The following is a 21,336-nucleotide window of genomic DNA, read 5'->3' as shown; positions in this document are numbered from 1 at the left end:
AGGGAAAGCTCCAGGCTGAGAGACATCCTGCAGCAGCAAAACATCCCTGTGCAAAGCCTGGGTGAGCAGGAGCCAAAGAAAGGAGTGCAAGACCCAGGTGAGCAGATGTCCTTCAGGGGCCAGATTCCCCACCCCTAACCCTGGAGCCCCAGTGCTGCTGATTCCAGCCCAACACCAGGTCAGCTGCCAGAACCCTGCATTCTCCAACTGCCAGTACCTGAGGCCCCAGCACACGAAGCCAGTGACCAGGCCCCCAGGCCCCAGCACAAGAAACTTGGGTCAATGCCCCCTGCTCTCCAAGAGGAGAGTTCAAGGTTTTTAAGTCAGGAAATAAACAAACACCATGAGCAAAGAGAAACGTACAGTGACCAAAGATTCTTATTACGGGGACAGGGGAGATCAAAGCACACATTCAGAAGAGGACAACATTGTCAATATACCCACATCTGAAACCAAATTCTTGGAGAAGTACAGGGAGTTAAAGGAAGAAATAGACAGCAAAACTATACTAGTGGGGGACCTCAGCCTCCTCATCTCTGAACTAGATAAATCTAACCACAAAACAAACAAGAAAGAAGTTGAGGAGGTGAGTAGAATTTTATAAAAGTTAGATATAGTAGACCTTTGGAGAACATTGAATGGGGATAGAAATGAATATACTTTTTTCTCAGTGGTACATGGCATTTACACAAAAATTGACCACATACTAGGGCATAAAAACCTCACAATCCAATACAGAAATATCAAATGCATCCTTTTCAGATCATGATGCAATAAAAATTATATGTAATAAAGGGCCATGGAAAGATAGACTAAAAATTAATTGGAAACTAAATCTAATCCTAAAGAATGAATGGGTCAAACAAGAAATCATAGAAACAATCAGTAACTTCATTCAAGAGAATGACAATGAGGCAAAATACCAAAACTTATGGGATGCAGTAAAAGCAGTCCTTAAGGGAAGTTTTATATCTCTAAATGCTTACGTGAATAAAGTAGAGAAAGAGGAGATCAATGAATTGGGCATGCAACTAAAAAACTAGAGAAAGAACAAATTAAAAACCCCCAGTGAAATACCAAATTAGAACAAAATTAGAAATACTGAAAACCAAAGGAGAGATTAATAAAATTGAAATTAAGAAAACTATTGAACTAATAATAATAAAACTAAGAGCTGGTTTTATAAAAAAAAAATAATAAAACAGATAAACCTTTGGTTAATGTAATTTAAAAAAAAAGAAAACTAAATTACCAGTATCAAAAATGAAAAGGGTAAATTCATCACCAATGAAGAAGAAATTAAAACAATAATTAAGAACTATTTTACTCAACTGTATGCCAATAAATTTGACAATCTTAGTGAAATGGATGAATATTTACAAAAATATAAATTGCCCAGATTAACAGAAGAGGAAGTAAAATAGTTAAATAACCCTATATTAGGAAAAAGAAATTGAACAAAGCATCGATGAACTCCTTAGGAAAAAATCTCCAGGGTCAGATGGATTTATAAACTAATTCTATCAAACATTTAAAGAACAATTAATTCCAATACTATATACACTATTTGGGAAAATAGATGAAGAAGGAATCTTACCAAATTGTTTCTATGATACAGATATGCTGCTGATACCTAACTGGGAAGCATCAAAACAGAGAAAGAAAGTTTCTCTAGTGAAAATAGTTGTAAAAATTTTAAATAAGATATTAGCAAATACATAACAGCAACTTATCACAAGAATAATATGCTATTACCAGCTGGGATTTATACCAGGAATGCAGGGCTGGTTCAATATTAGAAAAACTACCAAGATAATTGATAATATAAACAACAAACTAACAGAAACCAGGATTATCTCAATAGATGCAGAAAAAGCTTTTGACAAAATACAACATTCATTCCTATTAAAAAACACCAGAGAGCAACACCACTGTTCAATGTTGTGGGGAGGGAGGGGGAGAAAATTTAAAACTCAAAAGCTTATGGAAGTGAATGTTGAAAACTAAAAATAAATAAATAAATTGAAAACAAATCCAAGTTCAGGCACTTGTTAGCAGTGTGACCCTGGACAAGTCACTTCACCCTAGTTTCCACATCTATAAAATGGGCACCACTATAGCACCTGCTTCCCAGGGCTGTTGTGAGGACCAGGTGAGATAGTCAATGTAAAGTACTTGGTAGTAGCTGGAACACAGTAAGCTCCAGTTAAACCTTAGCTCTTAGTTTTATTTGGTCCATCTACCAAATGACTGGCGCTCACTGGATAAGGGGAGGGGTGGAGGGGGCGGGGCTCCTGGCAGGAAGGGCGGGGAGGGGCGAGGGAGGCGGGGCCGTATCCTAGGGTGGGGCGGAGGCCCAGGCATGCGCAGAAGGCGCCTCAGCCTCCAAACTATGATTCCCAGAAGGCCGTGCTCGCCTCAGGCATTTTCTAGAGAGGGCGGGCCATCCCACGCGTCACTTCAGCCACCCTTCTTGCCCCCTCTTTCGTGGTTATTTGTGTCTTCTTCACCTTCTCTGTCCTGAGCTGATGTGTGACGGGGTGAGCGGGGCCAGGCCCAGGCGGAGCCGGCTGCGGGGTGCGGCGGGCTCGGAGCATGGGGGGCTGGCTGGGGAGCACCTGGAGAATGAGAGGAGCGTCTGCCAGAGGAGGAAGGAAGACCCCGAGGGGCTCCCAGGGCTCTGGGGGGAGGCCTGTGGGGGGAGGGGCGGGGTTGGAGGCCGACCAGGCGGAGGCGGAGCCTGGGGGCGGATTCTAATCCTTCAGTCACTCCCGCGTCCTGTTACCCCGGTCAGGGCCTGCCCTTCCAGGCCTCAAGCCTTCCCCTGTGCCCAGAGTCCCAGGGAATGTGCTCCCCATGTGTGTCTGTCTGGACCTCCGTGCGGACTTGCCGTGACCTCATCTCCTCCTCCCAGCATCCTCCTGGGCAGCCCTTCCTCCAGGAAGCCTTCCCTGATGCTGCCCGGGCCCCGTGCCCTCCCCCTTCTGAAAGGGTCAGTTGTCTGTCCTCCAGTTTGTCTCTAAAGAGATACTGGCCCCAGGACAGCGCCCACCACCCCCCAAGAGAGAAATGACCCCTTCCTTCTGGCCTCCTCCCAGCCCCTGCCCCCCTCCCTGATCTCCCCACAGTGGAGAAGTGGGAATGGCTGGTCTGAGCAGGGCAGACCCCCAGCGTGACCCCTCATTCTCCTGCTTCTCCTTTCCTCCCCAGCTCTACCTTCGGTGGCCTCTGCTCTGCCCCAGGAGGACAGCCTGGAGGAAGAGGGAATAGCTCCTGCCCTGACAGCCAGGCTGGGGAAGGTGAGTGCCACTTGCTGCTTTCCTGAACTAGCATCTCAGGCTAGAGAACCTGGGATAGGTTTCTTTGTCCTGTGCTGTAACACTAGGAATTGTGGGCATCAGAGAATCATATAACCACAGACACCTGTGTATCCTCTCCACACACAAAAAAAATCCTAATTACATTTACTTTGTGTTTTTTTAAATTTTGAGTTCGAAATTCTTTCCCTCCCTCCAATCCTTCCCCCACCCATTGAGAAAGCAAACGATGGGATATCTATTATACTTGTGAATTAATGCAAAACATTTCCATATTGGCCATAGTCCAAAAAAAGTAAGAAAAATGAAAGTGAAAAAGAATATGCTTCAGTTTGTACTCAAAAAGTTCATCAATTATTTCTTCATTTTTTATCAGTCCTTTGGAATTTTCATGGATCATTGTATTCATCAGAATAGCTAAGTCTGTCACAGTTGATCATTATTGTTGCTACTGTGCCCAGTCTTCTCCTAGTTCTTTTCATATTTATTGATTTTATTTTTAATTTATGGAATAAAACAAGCATTTCTATAACAGTATGATGAAAAAGATAATTGCATATGAAACTGCCAACCTATTATGCACATCTTGGTATGCCTTTTAAATATATAATAAAGTTATCATGTAAATTTATTTTTCTTCTTTTTTCTCCCCCCCACCATTAGACAAAAAATAGATATGCACACACACACACACACACACGAATATGTATATATTCAAAAAATGGCGTAGGACAACATTACTCACAACTCGGGCTTAAAATGTGATCATAATAATAAATTGCCAAAGATAAATAAATAAAAGTGAGTAAGCAAAGGAAAAAGAACCCAACATAGATAGATACTTTGGTGAAAAAGATCTGGGTTCTTATTCAGAGGAAACTAGTGAGGTAAAAAAAGCCACTCCTACCCCAAATAGCACTGTTAAATGGTCACAAGCCAAAAAAGAGCTTTTAGGTGAACTAAAAATGGAATTCAAAAATCGAATAAGATAGATTGAGGAAAAATTAGGAAAAAAAATAAAAACAGTTAAAAATTATGAAAAGTTAGTTAGCCAATTGAGAAAAGATGTATAAAATCTTAAGAAAATAATTCCTTGAAAACTAGAATTGGGCAAATGGAATTCAATGATGTTAGGAGACACTCAGAAATGATTTTAAAAAAGAAAGAATCTGAAACATCTCAGAAAAATAACTGGCCTGGAGAACAGATATAGGAGAGATAATATAAGAATTATCAGACTACATGAAAGTTATCAAAAAAAGAATCTGGATATGCTTTTAAAATTTATTTTTAGTTTCCAACAATTATTTTCATAAGCTTTTGAATTTTAAGTTTTCTCCCCCTCCTTGCCTTCCTCCTCAAGATGGCATGCAATCTGTTTTAGGCTCTACAAATACATTCCTATTAAACTCATTTTCACATTAGTCATGTTGTAAGGAAGAATTAGAACCAATAGGAGGAACCACAATAGGAAACCACAAAAAGAGAACCAAGAAACAAAACAGAACAAAAAAAGCAAATAGTATGCTTAGATCTGCATTCAAACTCCATAGTTCTTTCTCTGGATGTGGATAGCATTTTCTATCATTAGACTTTTGGAGAAGTCTTAGATCTTTGCATTGCTGAGAAGAACTGTTTATCAAAATTAGTCATCACACAACATGGCTGTTACTGTGTACAACATTCTCCTGGTTCTGCTTACTTCACTCAGCATCAATCCATACAAGTTTTTCCAGGTTCTTCTGAAGTCTGTTTGCTCATCATTTCTTATAGCACAATAGTATTCCATTACATTCACATACCACAACTTGTTCAGCAATTCCCCAATTGATGGGCAGCCCCTCAATTTCCAGTTCTTTGCCAGCACAGAAAGAGCTGCTATAAATATTTTTGTATGTGTGTGTCTTTTTCCCATTTTTATGATCTCTTTGGGATACAGCCCTGGAAGTGCTATTGCTGGGTCAAAGGGTATGCACATTTTTATAGCCCTTTGGGCATAGTTCCAAATTGCTCTCAGAAATGGATCAGTTCACAACTCCACCAACAATGCATTAGTGTTCCATTTTTCCCACATCTTCTCCAACATTGATCATTTTCCTGTTTTGTCATATTAGCCAATCTGATAGGTGTGATGTAGTACCTCAGGGTTGTTTCCATTTGCATTTCTCTAATCAGTAGTAGTTTAGAACATTTTTTCATATGATTATAGATAGCTTTAATTTATTCATCTGAAAATTGCCTGTCCAAATTCTTTGACCATTTATCAACTGGGGGAATGACTTATATTCTTATAAATTTGACTTAGTTCTGTATATATTTTAGAAATGAGGCCCTTATCAGAGACCCTGCTTGTAAAAATTCCCAGTTTTCTACTTCTCTCCTAATCTTGGTTGCATTCTGGATGCACCATTACAAAAATTATTAAAGAAAATTACCCTGAAATTCTAGAACTAGAGTGTAAAATAGAAATAGAAAAAAAAACACCCTACCTTTCACCACCTGAAAGAGATCACCTAGGAGGAAAACTTCTTATGGGAATATTATAGCCAACTCTTAAAACTCCCACATTAAGGAGAAACTATTTCAAGGAACAAGAAAAAAAAATTTTCAGTACTGTAAAAATACAGTCAGGATTTCACAAGACCTAGCAGCTTCTATACTACAAGATCATGGATCTTGGAACATTATGTTTCAAAGAGCAAAAGAGCTATGGATGCTTCCAAGAATAACTTAACTGGCAAAGCTGAGTATAACTCTGAATGCAAGAAAGATAGTCATTTGATGAACTGAAAGACTGTCAGATATTTGTAAGAAAAAGACCAGAACTCAGTGGAAAGTTTGAAATAAAAGATCAAGAAGAAATATAAGGAATACTTTAAAGACTTAATTATAAGGCACTCATAAGGTCAAACTCCTTACTTATTATATATGAAAACATTATCAGTCTTCTTAAAATTGTCATCATTACCAAGGTAGTTTGAAAGAAAGGATGGAGCTGAGTTTTGTCTGATGGAGTGATGCTAAATAAAATTGGTAGGAAAAGGTAAAAAAGGAGCAATTATCTCTTAAAAATGGGGTGTGAAAGAAAACTAATATAGAAGAAGCTAGTAGGGGTGGAGGGCTGGTAATGTTGGAACTTTGATCTCATCTGGGTTGAAGAGGAAATGACATGTACATATAGAGGGGTGTAGAAGTTTTCTGAACTTGTAGAGAGGTGAGAAAATTGAGGGCTGGGGGGAGGGACTTGTAGAAGGATGTACAGAATAAAAAGTAGGGGGAGAAGATAAGAGAGGGACTTTTGGAGGGATGTTATAGATCAAGATTAGGAGAGTAAGGGAGAAGATAAAGGAAGAGGGATTGGGTAAAAAGAGGCTGAGAAGAAAAATAGTAAAAATTAAGGGGGAGGGAAATTCAAAAATAGTAATTATAACTTTCAATGTGAATGGGATGAACTCACCTATAAAATAGAAACAGCAGAATGGATCAGAATCCAACAATGTGTTGTTTACAAGAAACACATTTAAGAATGAGTGATACACACAGTTAAAATGGAGGGTTGGAGTAGAATTTATTATGCTTCAGCTGATGCAAAAAAGGCAGGGATAGCAATTATGATCTCAGACAAAGTTATGGCCAAAAGAGATGTAATTAAAAGAGAGAAGCAGAGTAAATACACTTTGATAAAAAGTACCATAGACAATGAAGCATACATGTCTTCATCGGTTTTTCTGAATGTACTGCCTACCCCATCACAATCATATACCATATCTTATTCATCCATTCCCCAGTTGATGGGCATCCTCTCAATTTCTGATTCTTATCATTGCAAAAAAGTCTACTGTAAATATTTTTATTCATTTATGTCCTTTCTCCTTTTCTTTCATCTCTTTAGGATACAGACCTAATAGTATTGCTAAATAAAAGGGCATGCAGTTTTATAGTCCTTTAGGCATAGTTTCAAATATCCTCCAGAATGATGGAAGTAGTTCATAAGTCCACCAACAGTGCATTACTGTCCCTATTTTACCACATCTCATCAGCATTTATCATTTACCTTTTCTGTGATGTTAGTCTATCTGATAGGTAAGAAGTGCTATTTCTGAATTGTTTTAATTTTCACTTTTCTAATTATTAGTGATTTAGAGCATTTTTATGTGACTATTGGTAGATTTGATTTCTTCTGAAAAGTGCCTGTTTATATCCTTTGACCATTTTTCAAATGGAGAATGGCTCTTATTTTTATAAATTTCACTCAGGCCCCTCTGTGTTTGAAAAATGAGACCTTCCCAGAGAAACACGGTATAAAAACCCTTTTTTTCCTGTTTTCCTGCTAGCCTTATAATTTTGGCAACATTGGTTTTGTTTTTGCAGAAACTTTAATGTTATCAAAATTATTGACTTTACTTCCCGTGATTTTCTCTCTTGCTTGTTTGGTCATAAATTCTTCCTTTATCCATAGATCTGACAGGTAAATTTTTCATGCTCCCATACTTTGCTCCTGATACCATCCTTTATGTCTGAATCATGACCTTATCTTGTTATATATGTTGGTCTATGCTTAAGTCAGACTGCTTTGCAATTTTTCCAGCAATTTTTCTCAAATAATGAGTTCTTGTCCCAAAAGGTTGGATCTTTGGGTTTATCAAACACTAGATTATTGTAGTCTTTTACTTATGTATATTGTGTTTCTAATTTGTTCTGCTTATCTGCTGCTGTATTTCATAGCTAGTACCAGATTGTTGAGATGATTACCACTTTGTGATATAGTTTGAGAACTGGTACATCTAGGTCACCCTCCTATTCATTTTTGTTATTATTCCTTTGATACGCTTGACCTTTTGTTCTTAATAAATTTTATTCTTTTTTCTAACTTTATAAAACTTTTTAAAAATTGTTTGGTATCGTACCGAATAAGTAATTTAGTTTAGGTAGAATTATCATTTTTATTACATTGGCTCAGCTTAACCATAAGAAATTAATATTTTTCCAGTTGTTTAGATCTGTCTTTATTTGTTTGAAAAGTGTTTTGTAATTATGTTCATTTAGTTCTTGAGTGTGACTGAGCAGGTAGACTCCCATGTATTTTTTACTGCCTGCAGTTATTTTAAATGGAATTTCTCTTTCTATCTCTGTCTGTTGAGTTTTGTTGGTAATATATAGAAATGCTGATAATTTATGTGAACTTATTTTATGTCCTCTAACTTTGGTAAAGTTCTTTATTATTTCAACTAGTTTTTCAGTTGATTCTCTAGGGTTCTTATCATCTAGAAAGAGTGATAGTTTCGGGGTTTTTTGGGTACTTGTTATCCACTGTTATTCATTCAGTTTCTTTTTCTTGTCTTTTTATTATAATTAGAAATTCTAGTACAGTATTGAATAAAAATTGATAATGACCATCCTTTCTTCACCCCAGTGTTCTTAGGAAGGCTTCTAGTTCATTCTCATTACAAATCATGCTCTTGATTTTAGATATTACTTATCATTTTAAGAAAAACTACATTTATTCCTATGCTTTCTCATGTTTTTAATAGGATTGGGTGTTGTATTATGTCGAAGGTTTTTTCTGCATTTATTGATTTCAGCATATGACTTTTGTTAATTTGGGTACTGACATTATCATTTCTGCTTATACTTTTCCTGATGTTAAACCAGCCCTGCATTTGTTGTATAAATACAACCTCGTCACATCATATGATCTTTATGCTGTGTTGTTGTAATCTGATAATATTTTCTTTAAACTTTTTGCCTCAGTATTCATTAGGGAAATTGGTTTGTTGCTTTCTTTCTCTGTTTTGGCTCTCCTTGGTTTAGTTATCAAAACCATATTTGGATCATAGAAGGAATTTGATAGGAGACCTTTTTTACCCAATTTTTCAAATAGTTTATGTAGTATTGGAATTAATTGTTCATTGAAAGTTTGGTAGAATTCACTTGAAAAGCATTTTGGTCCTGGGGATTTTTTCTTAGGTGTTTATATATGGATTAGTCAATTTCATTTTCTAAGGTAGGATTATTTAAGTATTTTATTTCTTCTTATGTTAACCTGGACAATTAATTTTTTGTAAACATTCTTCCATTTTACTTAGAGTGTCCTTTTTATTGCCATATGTTTGGGTAAAATAGCTCCTAATAATTGCTTTAATTTCGTTTTTATTGGTGATGCATTCAGTCTTTTCATTTTTAATACTGGCGATTTGAGTTGATTTTTCTTTTTAAATCAAATTAACAACTGATTTGTCTACTTTATTGGTTTTTCATTAAACCAGTTCTTAATTTTATTAATTAGTTCAATGGCTTTTTTACTTTCAATTGTGTTAACCTCTTCTTTGATTTTCAGGACTTCTGCTTTTATGTTTAGTGGGGCTTTTCAATTGGTTCTTTTTCTAGTTTTTTTTTTTTAGTTACATGCTCAATTTATTGATTTCCTCTTTGTCTATTTCATTGATATAAGTGTTTAGAGATATACATGTTCCCATAAATACTGCTTTGTCTGCATCTCAAAAATTTTGGCATGTTATCTCATTGTTATTGTCATTAGTGAAATGATTGATTATATGATTTGTTCTTTGACCTCGATGTTCTTTAGGATTAGGTTATTTAATTTTCAGTTAATTTTTAATCTATGCTTCAAAGGCCCTATATTGAATGTGGTTTTCAGCGTATTAAGGCTAGTAAAGTAGGCATTTATTATTTCTGCTTCTCCATATTTGTGAAGTTTTCATGCCCTAACACATCATGAATTTTTGGGAAGGTACCATGTACAATGGAGAAAAGCATATATTCCTTTCTGTTCTCATTCAGTTTTCTCCAGAGGTCTATCATAGCTAACTTTTCTAAAAGTCTATTCCTTAACTTTTTTCTTACTTATTTTATGGTTAGATTTATCTAGTTCTGAGAAGGGAAAGTTGAGGTCCCCCACTGGTGCTGGCTAATTCTTCCTGCAGCTCATTTAAATTTTGCTTTAAAAATTTAGATGCTATGCCATTTCATGCATTTATCTTTACTATTTTTATGACTTCATTGTCTATGGTACCTTTTAGCATAATGTGGTTTCCCTGATTATCTCTTTTAATTAGATCTATTTTTGCCTTTGCATTGTCTTAGATCATGATTGCTACCTCTCACTTTTTTATTTCAGCTGAAATAAATACTGTAGCTCCTTATTGTAACTCTGTGTGTTTTCAGGTGTGCTTTGTGTGAACAACATATTGTTAGATTCTGGTTTCTAATTCATTCTGCTTTCCACTTCCATTTTATATATGAATTCATTCTATTTATGTTCACATTTATGATTACTGTGTTTTTTTTCCATCCTATTTTCTTCTGTTTTTCCTTCTCTATTTTCTTTTTTTACCCTGTTCCTCCTCAGAAATTTGTTTTGCTTATTACTACTGCCTACTTTAATCAGCTCCCCCTCTTATCACCCCCACCTTTTTCTCTTACCCCATTCCCCTCCTACTTCCCTATTGAGTAAGATAGATTTCTTTACCCTACTGAATTTGTATATATGCTTTTCCTCTTTGAAACAGATTAGAGTGAGGTTCAAGCATTGCCTACTTCCCTTATTTTCCCCTCCACTGAAAGAGTTCTTCCTTTCCATTTTTATTCAAGAAAATTTCCCACATTTTTCCACTTCCTTCTCAGCTCCTCTCTTAACTCTCCATTGTTTCATTTATTTATTTAATTTTTACTTCTTGGTGAGGCGATTGGGGTTAAGTGACTTGCCCAGGGTCACACAGCTAATGAATGTTAACTGTCTGAGGCTGGATTTGAACTCAAGGCTTCCTGACTCCAAGGCCAGAGCTCTATTCACTGTGCCACCTAGCTGCCCCATCTCCATTGTTTTTAGATCATCCCAATATTTTCCACTCACAGCCACGTCCTCTGTTTATGAACACTCCTTCTAACTTCCCTAAAAGTGTTATAGTTCTTAGGAGTTACATGTGTCATTGTCCCCTGATAATATAAATAGTTTAACTTACTAAGTCCCTTATGATTTCTCTTTCATGTTTACCTTTTTATGCTTTTCTTGAGACTTGTGTTTTAATGTCACATTTTCTGTTCATCTCTGGTCTTTTCATCAGGAATGCTTGAACATCCTTTTTTCATGTGATGAATTCTACTCCCTTTTGCTGGGTAGGTTATTCTTGGTTGTAATCATACCCCCTTTGCCTCCTGGAAAGCATATTTCATGCCCTCTTCCCATATAACATGGTAGCTGCTAATCTTGTGTGATGGTGATTTTAGCTCCACGGTATTTGCATAGTCTGTCTTTGGCCGCTTGCATTATTCTCTCTCTAACCTGAGAGATCTTCCATTTGACTGTAGGATTCCTGAGATTTTTTATTTTGGGATCTGTTTCAGGGGGTGATTGGTAGATTCTTTCCATTTGTATTTTTCCTTGTGTTCTAAGATATTTGGTCAGTTTTTCTTTATGATGTCTTAATATATAACATCTAGGCTCTATTTTTGATCATGGCTTTCAGGTAGTCCAGTCATTCTTAAATTATCTCTCCTCCATCTACTTTCCAGGTGTGTGATTAAGGAAGAAAAATGTGATTCAGATTCACTCCTACAATAAGACACACTCCTAGAGAGAGAAGTGAAGGTAGCTTTAATTGAGATTATAATATAGGTATAGAAAAGGTAGATTTACAGCAACATACAATTAGCAATAAGGCTATAGTCAGGCTAAGAGTACAAAGGATAGCAATAATATAAGAAAACATCACCAATTAGGGGAAGCACCAACACCTGAAGTCCAAGCTGGGGATTCCTGGGCTACAGCTTTTGGGGTCCCAACTGGGAAAGTCCCAGGCAGAGCGTCCTCTCCATGGGTGAGAATCCAAAGATAGCTTTCCCAATAAGGATTTAAATTGGGCCTCTAACAAAGAAGGCCCCGTGCCAGAGGTGTCCATGATTCTAGCAGATGTTTTTACTTGGTCCAGGAACTGGCCAAGTTCCTGGAGCAAGCCAAACATCTTAGAATATTAATTAACTTGGTAGGTTCTGATGAACTGGCCAGGTTCCCAGAGCACATCTTCTCCTGAGAACTGGCTAAATTCTCAGGTCAACATAGATAATCACACTCTAGCTTATAGCCCAATGTTTAGAGTCATACAGAGGACGTGGAAGATCTTTCCTTATAAGATTTATCAATCACCAGGTCGCTTTCCTGTTGAGATATGTCACATTTTCTTACATTCTTTTTTCAGCCTTTTGACTTTGTTTTATTATTTCTTGATGTCTCATGGAATTTTTTGCTTCCATTTGATCAATTTTAATTTTTTATCAGTTATTTTCTTCATTTGGGTTTTGGCACTATTTTACCACTTGGCCAATTCTGATTTTTGATGAATTATTTTCTTCATTTTTTTGTGCTTCTTTTAACATGCTGTTAATTCTCTTGTCATAATTTTCTCATTTCTTTCATCAGGTTTTCTTCTACTCTTATTTGATTTAAAAAATCAAATTTTTTTTGTTCTTTTTAAAACATTTTCTTTAACTTTTTTTAAAAGTAATTCTTTTTGGGCTTCTTTCTGAACTACATGTTTCTTTGAGTCTTGATTATAGATGTTTTCTTTTTGTTTTCTTCTGAGTTTTGTGTCTTGATCTTCCCTATCACCATAGTACCTTTTTTCGGGGGTCAGCTTCTTGTTCCTTTTTTTTTTCTTTCTTTCTTTTTTTGGTTATTTGCTCATTTCTCCAGATTATTTCTTGACCTTGAACTTTATGTTATAGTTGGGTCCTACTCCCTGGGGGTGAAGTGGGGGGGGTGGCCTGTTTGTTTCACAGCTAGGTTTGTAAATTTTTGGTGCTTCCAAAGTGTTGTGATTTGCAGAGAGTGCTCTCTTGATCTGCATTCTGGTCCTTACTGAGAACAGGACCCTCCTCCCTTTGAAGAAATTAAATCTGCTAATATACTGATAAAGCTCAGAATTCTCTGCCTTAGTTTGCCTTTATTACATTCTGTCAAGACACTTTGGGATTGCAAGCATCAGCCCTTCTCTCTTCTCCCTGGAACTACGACCAGAATGAGGGCCTTTGTTGTCTCTGCTTTCTTTGTCCCCCAAGGGCTTATCTCTACCCTACAACTTGGAATTCAGTACCATACAATGGAGTTGCCAAGGGGTCCCTGGTCACTCACCCAGTGCCCACATAGGAGTCCCCTGGGATCTCTTTCTATGTTGTCCAGGCCCCTTGTTGTGTCTGGATGATGAGAACCCTCTGAACTGCTGCTGCTGCTGCTTTCATCACCACAGCCACTTCCAAGGCCCATGCATAGCTGGTGTCATTGCCACGTGCACTACAGGCTACCTCCCATCCCAGTGTCACAGGCCGCTTCTTCCTACCCAATAGTGTTGAACTGGAAAAGGATCTTATCATGACCTTCTGTTGGCTGTGCCACTTTAGAATTTGATTTAGTACATTACTTTTAGAGTTTTTTGGAGAGGAACATTGGGTGAGTTTGGGAATGCAGCCTCTACTCTGCCATCTTGGCCCTATCTTATGCTTTGCATTTGTTTTGTTTTCATAACACTGCAGTTGCGCATGTTGTTTGTACCAGAAGAAAGTGGGGAATATTTTACTTTGCACATGTTAGGCACTTGATTAATGCTTCTTAATGCAAATCTAAACAGCTTTGAGGTACCACATCACCCTATCCGATTGGCTAACATGACAGAACAGGAAAATGATAAATGTTAGAGAAGATTGGAAAATTGGAACACTAATGCAGTGTTGGTGGAGTTGTGAACTGATCCAGTCATTCTGGAGAGCAATTTGGAACTATGCCCAAAGGGCTATAAAAATGTGCATACCCTTTGACCCAGCAATACCACTTCTAGGTCTGTGTTCCAAAGAGATCATAAAAATGGGAAAAGGACCCACATGTACAAAAATATTTATAGCAACTCTTTTTGTGGTGGCCAAGAGTCGGAAATTGAGGGGATGCCCATCAATTGGGGAATGACTGAACAAATTGTGGTGTATGAATATAATGGAATACTATTGTTCCATAAGAAATGATGAGCAGATGGACTTTTTTTTGTTCTTTTTTTTCAATTATTTGAAATTCAGCACCTTTTTCATTTTTTAAATTATATTTTTGTAGTTTTGTGTATTATGTTCTGTTGGCTCTGCTTATATTACAGTGTGTCAGTGCATATTTCCAGTGCTTCTCAAATTTCCTTGTATTTGTCATTTTAGCTATGTAATAATAGTCCAGCATTATCTATATGCCATTTTTTCCCTAGTTTTTCTTTATTGGGGAGAATTCAGTTTGTTTCCAGTTCTTTGCTGCCCCAAAGAGTGCTCTTATGAATGTTTTTGTGTAAAAACTCAGCTGTAGCATTGATCTGGTTGTCCAGAAAGGGAATGGCAACATGGTACTGTGATCATAGCCCTGGATTTGAAGCTGGGGGGACCTGGGATTAAAGTGTGGATCTAATATTTATTCCTCTTGACCTTAAGCAAGTCACTTTCTTTCTCTGGGCCTCACTTCCCTAATTTGTAAAATGAGAAAATTGGACTCCAAAGTCTCTTCCAATTCTAACTGTGTGAATTGGAAAGTCATGGTCCTTTCACACCCTTTTCAATAGTAAAAAATTCTTCACGTGCTGTTACAGACAGGAGATTGTAGTCCCCCGTGCTTGCCTTTGCTCTGGTGGTTCCAGGAGCCTGGAACACAATCGTGTTTATTTCAGAGTGCCACATTTTAAGAAGCACAGCCATTGGATGAAAAGAGCAAGGGAACTGTCTTACTTGTGAAGAGATCAGGCAGATTGGTCAAAGGCTGATTGGCTTGTTTAACCTGGAGGAGAAGACTTAGAACCACATGATAGCTCTGTCTTCTATTTCATTTTCATTGTTTGATTTCAGCAAGTAGAAAAGGAATTATCAATGTTACTGCTTCAGCTCAGAGGATAGAAGTGGGAACCATGGGTTCACATTGTAAAAAAAAAAAAACAAACAAACCAAAAATACATTTAAAATTTATGTCATTGGAACCATTTAGAGCAATGGGCATTTATTAAGCACCTACAAAGTTCCAGGAACTGTGCTAAGTGCAGGAGGATACAAAGGATGGCAATAATAGCTCTTGCCCTTAAGGAGCTTATACACTAATCTGAGAGGAATTATTTTTAAAAAAATTTTTCTTCATTTAATTTTTAATTTATGGAATATAACAAACATTTCCAAAGCATAATATAATTTAAAAAAAAAAGATGATTGCAGGGGCAGCTTGGTGGCACAGTGGATAGAGCACTGGCCCTGGAGTCAGGAGGACCCGAGTTCAAATCCAGCCTCAGACACATAACACTTACTAGCTGTGTGACTCTGAGCAAGTCACTAAAACCTCAATTGCTTCTAAAAAGAAAAAAAAAATGATTGCACATGAAACTGCAAATCTATTATATACAACTTGCTATTCCTTTTAAATATGTAACTTATGTAAATTTCTTTTTTTCCCCCCTTCCCCCACCCAAAACCTTAGAGATGGCTACTATTTGATGCAAATGTGTGTGTGTCTGTGTGTGTGTATGTAAAATTCTATACATATCTTCTATTTATTAGTTCTTTCTGGGAGAGGAATTCTTAAGTAGCAAGCACTTGCTATATACCAGGCACTGTACTGGGATACAAATAAATAAATTTAACAGTCCCTTGTGACAAATAGAAGGTGGAATGACTGAGGAAACAAAGGTTCAGTCGCTTATTAAGCACCTCATGGCAATTGCATAACAAAGTGGGACCAGGCTGTTTCCTCAGCTTAGGGCTGGACCCTGAACATATAGGGGGAGACATACTTTTATACATTAAAAACAATCAAAGAGGACCAATTAATTAAAAGCAAATAATACAATATCAGGTAATTTGATTTCAAATTAGAGGAAAAATTAGGGACGTTCCCTGTTGGGAGATGGGGGAGGCAACTGGTTCAGTTCCCTGAATTCAGAAAACAAGATTTCCCAGTCCACTCAGTTGTCTGTATGCAGTCAAAGGAACATGGAAACAGTAACTATTGTTCAGTATGGGGCCAGTTTTCAGATAAAACATATGGATTGCTTCAGATATACAATTTTTAGAAAACTCATTACATCAGTCTTTTTGGATCTGACTGGGTTTCTGGTCAGAATAACCTACGTTCTTAGTTAAGAGTCTCTAAATAGCATGTAAAGGTGGTCTCATTTCCCAGTCGTGCAGGGCTAGGTTCCAATGATGCAATAAGATTTTCTCTCAATTCCCACAACTGAGTAAATTTTTCTCACAAGACAGAGGTTGGAATAAACTTATAATTGAACAGAAAAAGAACTGAGCTACCCCTAGAATTGAGTCACAAAATGGAGTCATTACGGTTGACTCAGTTGCCTCAATTCCCTGTACCACTTGCTGTCCTAATGCCCTCAATTCCCTCACCCTGCTGGCAAGCAGTTTACATTTGAACTTTACAACAGTTAGAGCTGTAGCTGGGTAAGCACACGTGTTTTTGGTATTTCAGGAATCAGTCACATTCAAAGATGTGGCTGTGGAATTCTCCCAGGAGGAGTGGGTACAATTGAACCCATCTCAGAAAACACTGTATAAGGATGTGATGCTGTAGAACTATAGGAACTTGGTCTCTTTGGGTAAGAACAGCTACCCATTTGGAGTCTTGATATATACTGTGACAGCCTTCAAGATTTTAACAGTTATTCTTTGGCATACAAGAGGAAAATATTCCTAATCTTTTTGTAGCCAAGAGACAGATTACTTGTGCTACCTGTTTCCAGGAAAAAAGGTCCAAGCTTAGTATGCCTGGAAATTGATTTCTTGATTTGTTGTTATCCTTGAGAATGTATCCTCTTTGTTGCTTCAAATCCAAGATGTTGTATTTAATCTCAGTGTAAGTCTCATCATTCATAGTGTTCCCACTGTGTAAGCAGGGAGTGAATGAAATGAACCATTTTTAAGTTTTATGGATGCTTTTAAAAAAATTTAACTTCTCCTCCCTCTCCCATGTTTAAAAAAAAAAAAAAGAATAGAAAAGAGTCAGCCCATGGAGCCCTCCATGGTTGGGAAAAAAAAGTCTTAGACAAAATCAGCTAACATAGTTCCCTTGCTAGTATAAGATACATTGAGTGCCTTTATTCTCCCACTTTTCTAATAAGAGTTGGAAGGAGTATTTTATCTGTCTGTTCTATGAAGGAACTTTAAGATGACTCCCTAACACTTTATCATTTTTAATTAACAGGATTTGTAGTTTCCAAATTAGATGTAATCTACCAGTTGGAAAGAAAGGAAGCATTTTGGACGCCAGAGGCAGATATTCCAAGAAGCAGCTGTGCAGGTGACTACATAAAAACCAAGCAGATGAGTTATTGTAAAATACTGTTCCTTTGGTCATTTTAGGTTAAAGCTCTTGTAAAATGTTAAACAAAGTAGTCTATCAAAGCTTCTCAGGCTTTTTGAGAGGAGCTGAAACTTTAAAATTTCATTTTTTAACTCAAGAAGTTACTTTTTTAATGTATCTCTTTACTGAAATGTATCTCCACTCTCAAAGTTGTTGCCTCTGTATAGGGCAATTATTTTTCTTCTGTTCATTTAAGATTATTTTATCTTAAGCAAGCATTCTCCTGCCTTACTTGCATGAATTCATTCTCCCTTTTCAAATAAGCACATTAGTTAAGATATTAAGTGATGTGCTCTTTTTGCTTCTAAGTTCTCTCCTGATAGTTTCTTCTTTTTTGTTTTTATGATTATGATGCCTTGCTGCATATTTAAATATTTTTAAAAAATATTTAATCCTAACTTAATTCCCCTTTCTTCAGTGTATCACATTATGTATCATTCTGTTTTTCTTTATGCTTTGAAATTATGTTTATAAAGGCACAATAGTATTTCATATGACAGGTCTTGTTTAGCCGTAACCCCATCATTGGACCTATAGGTTTTCAATATTTTGCTATTTCACAAAAAGCTATTATTAAAATTTTAGAGAGAGTTCTCTGCTTTTTGTAACATTTTTAGGTTGTACACCTGGTAATCAGATAATTGGGTCAAAGGACATGAACATTTTTGTTGCTGTAGCTGAAATTCCTATCTTACTTTTCAGAAAAATGGCAGCAACAGCAGCTTAGCTATTTCAATATAACTGCTAAAATTTATCATTTTAAATTATCTTTGTTAATCTGTTGGCTATTTATTGATACCTCCAAATTGTTTTCATTTTTACTTTGTTGATTACCAAAGTTTGAGTAATGTTTCAGAAATTAGTAATAATTTCTCATATTAAAAATACATGTCTTATTCTTACAAATTTCAATCAATTTCTTACAAAGTAGATGCGTTGGAATATTAGAGGAAATTTATGCCAAGAATTGTCATATTTTTTACCTCGTATTCCTTACTCTGTTTACTTTATGTATCTATTTCTCCTTCTCACTCTAAACTCATTGATTCTCTGTTTTCTTTCTGTTCAGTATTTTCCCTTCCTGTTTTCATCTCAGATGCAAAGGATATATGTGCAGGTTTTCAAAGCCATCTATTTTTTTTTCTGAGTAGTCTTATTTCTTTCAAATATCAGCCATTTATAGTAGAGTAATAGTTCATTCATCTCCCCAGGTAATTTCATCCTAAGTAAAATTATTTGCATATGTTACCTTTGAGTCGTCATACTTTCAAATAAGATAAATTGATTCTTAGTTAAAGACTAGTGAGACTAACCTTAAGTGAGAAGGCAAGAGAATACCTCTAAAATCATTGAACAACTAAGAACTTGGGAAAGGGGAAAAAAAGGCAGGGTCAATCAGATCTTTATTCTTCCTTTCAGAGAGCAGAGAATTTACTGGAGATAAATCTCCTGAATGTAATGAATATGGGAAGGCCTTCAGTAGCAAGAAGCATCTTGCTGTGCAACAGAGAATTCGTACTGGAGAATTTGTTTATGAATGTAAGGAGTGTGGGAAGGTATTCCACTGGAACTCAGTACTTCTTCGACATCAAAGAATTTATACTGGAGAGAAGCCTTATGAATATGGTGTATGTGGGAAGGCTTTCAGTATGAAGGCAAATCTTACTCGACATCAGATAATTCATACTGAAGATAATCCTTATGAATGTAGCAAATGTGGGAAGGCCTTCATGATTAAGACACAACTTACTATGCATCAGAGAATTCATACTAGAGAGATTCTTTATGAATGTAAGGAGTGTGGGAAGGGTTTTCTCTACAACTCAGCATTTATTGTACATCAGAGAATTCATACTGGAGAGAAACCTTATGAATGGAGTGAATGTATGGAGGCCTTTAGGAGTAAGACACTACTTTCTGTATACCAGAGAGTTCATACTGGGAAGATGCTTTATGAATGTAAAGGGTGTGGGAAGGCTTTCTCATACAGCTGAGAACTTATTCGACATCAAAGAATTCATACTGGAGAGAAACCTTATCAATGTACTATATGCGGGAAGGCTTTCAGGAGGAAGGCACATCTTACTGGGCAGCAGACAATTCATACTGGAGAGAAACCTTATGTCAATGTCAGAAAGCTTTCAAGAGAAAGGCACATCTTACTGTGCATCAGAAAATTCATTCTGGAGGCATTCTTTATAAATGTAAGGAGTGTGAAAAGGCTTTTCCCTACAGCTCAGATCTTACTCGACATAAAAAAAGTTATGCTGGAGAGAAACCTAATGAATGTAATGAATGTGGGAAAACTTTCAGAGTGAAGATACAGCTTACTCAACACCAAAAAATTCATTCAGTAGAGAAACCTTAAATGTGTAATACATGTAGGAAGGCCTTTAGACTGAGGACACTACTTTATGTCCATCAGAGAATTGATGGGATTCCTCATGAATGTAAGAAGTATGGGAAGGCCTTCCATTGCAACTCAGATCTTATTAAACATCAAAAATTGATGCTGGAAAAAAAAATCTTATGTATGTAGTGAATGTGAGAAGGCTTTCAGAAAGAAGCTATACCTTACTGTGCATCAGAGAATTCATATTGGAGAAATTCTCCATGAATATGAGTAGTATAGGAAGCCCTTCTCTCACAAGTCAGATCTTACTCAACTTCAAATCATACCTTATGAATATAATGTACACAGAAAGGCCTTCCACTTGAATGTAGATCTTACTCAACATCAGAGCATTCATACTGGAGAAAGATGTTATGAATGCAGTGAATGTGAAAAGACCTTCAGCTTGAAAACACAACTTGCTCAACATCAAAGAATTAATTCTGGAGGGAAACCTTTTGAATCTGGAAAGCCTTTAGACAAAGGACCTACTTAATGTCCATCAGAGAATCCATACTAGAGTGATTCTTCATGAATATAAGGAGTGTGGGAAGATTTCCCCAGCTGACTAGACTGTGATTCTGAGTCCCTAGATGTAATTCAGGGTATCTTTATTTAGGCTTCATGAGAGAAGAAGATATCCCTCCCCTCTGCAGAGGCCTCTAAAGGGGCAAAGATTTAGTGTTATCCTCCCATGGGCCTTCAGGGAGGGAGAGGTTATGCTGGCTGAGTCAGAGGTTACTGAGTGGATAGTGGTATTGGGAGAGCCTTAGTATTAACTTTGATCCCTGGGAATATGGTGTGCAAGATTCTTGGGGATGACCTCTTGGCCATCAGATGAGCCTGAGCCTAATGAGTGATGAATAATTGTTGGTGATGCTTGAGAAGTAAATTATAATCTAATAAATCATAATAAGCTTTATTCCTGATTTTGCTGGTGCTGCTTCTGCTCATATTCATTTGGGTAGCCACTGTGGACCATAAAGACTTGGAATCATCTTAATTAAAACAAAGCATCACAAGGGCCTATGGCAGATTTTGATGCAATGTGATTTCTCCCCAGTGCTCTGAATATCAAAGGGAAGAAGTTCATTGAAATGCAAGTAAACAGCAGGATTAACTATGACTTTCTCATGGTAGCCAAATGCCTTGTCATCCAGTTAGTGACACACATGAAAAGATAAATAAGATTCCCATTATGGTTAGGGAATATAAACGGAGTTTTCAATGAAGAA

General features: G+C 36.9%; 1 pseudogene; it reads left to right on the top strand.

Moving 5' to 3' along the window:
* Positions 1-21,023, top strand: part of LOC114040645 — a 29,007-nt pseudogene extending 7,984 nt beyond the window's left edge.
* The last annotated feature ends 313 nt before the right edge of the window (positions 21,024-21,336 follow it).

The sequence above is a fragment of the Vombatus ursinus genome, unplaced genomic scaffold (assembly GCF_900497805.2).
Source record: "Vombatus ursinus unplaced genomic scaffold, bare-nosed wombat genome assembly UNPS02013930.1, whole genome shotgun sequence".
NCBI classification, from domain to species: Eukaryota; Metazoa; Chordata; class Mammalia; order Diprotodontia; family Vombatidae; genus Vombatus; species Vombatus ursinus.
The sequence above is the reverse complement of the archived record's forward strand: the minus strand, read 5'-3'. Positions and strand labels throughout refer to the sequence as shown.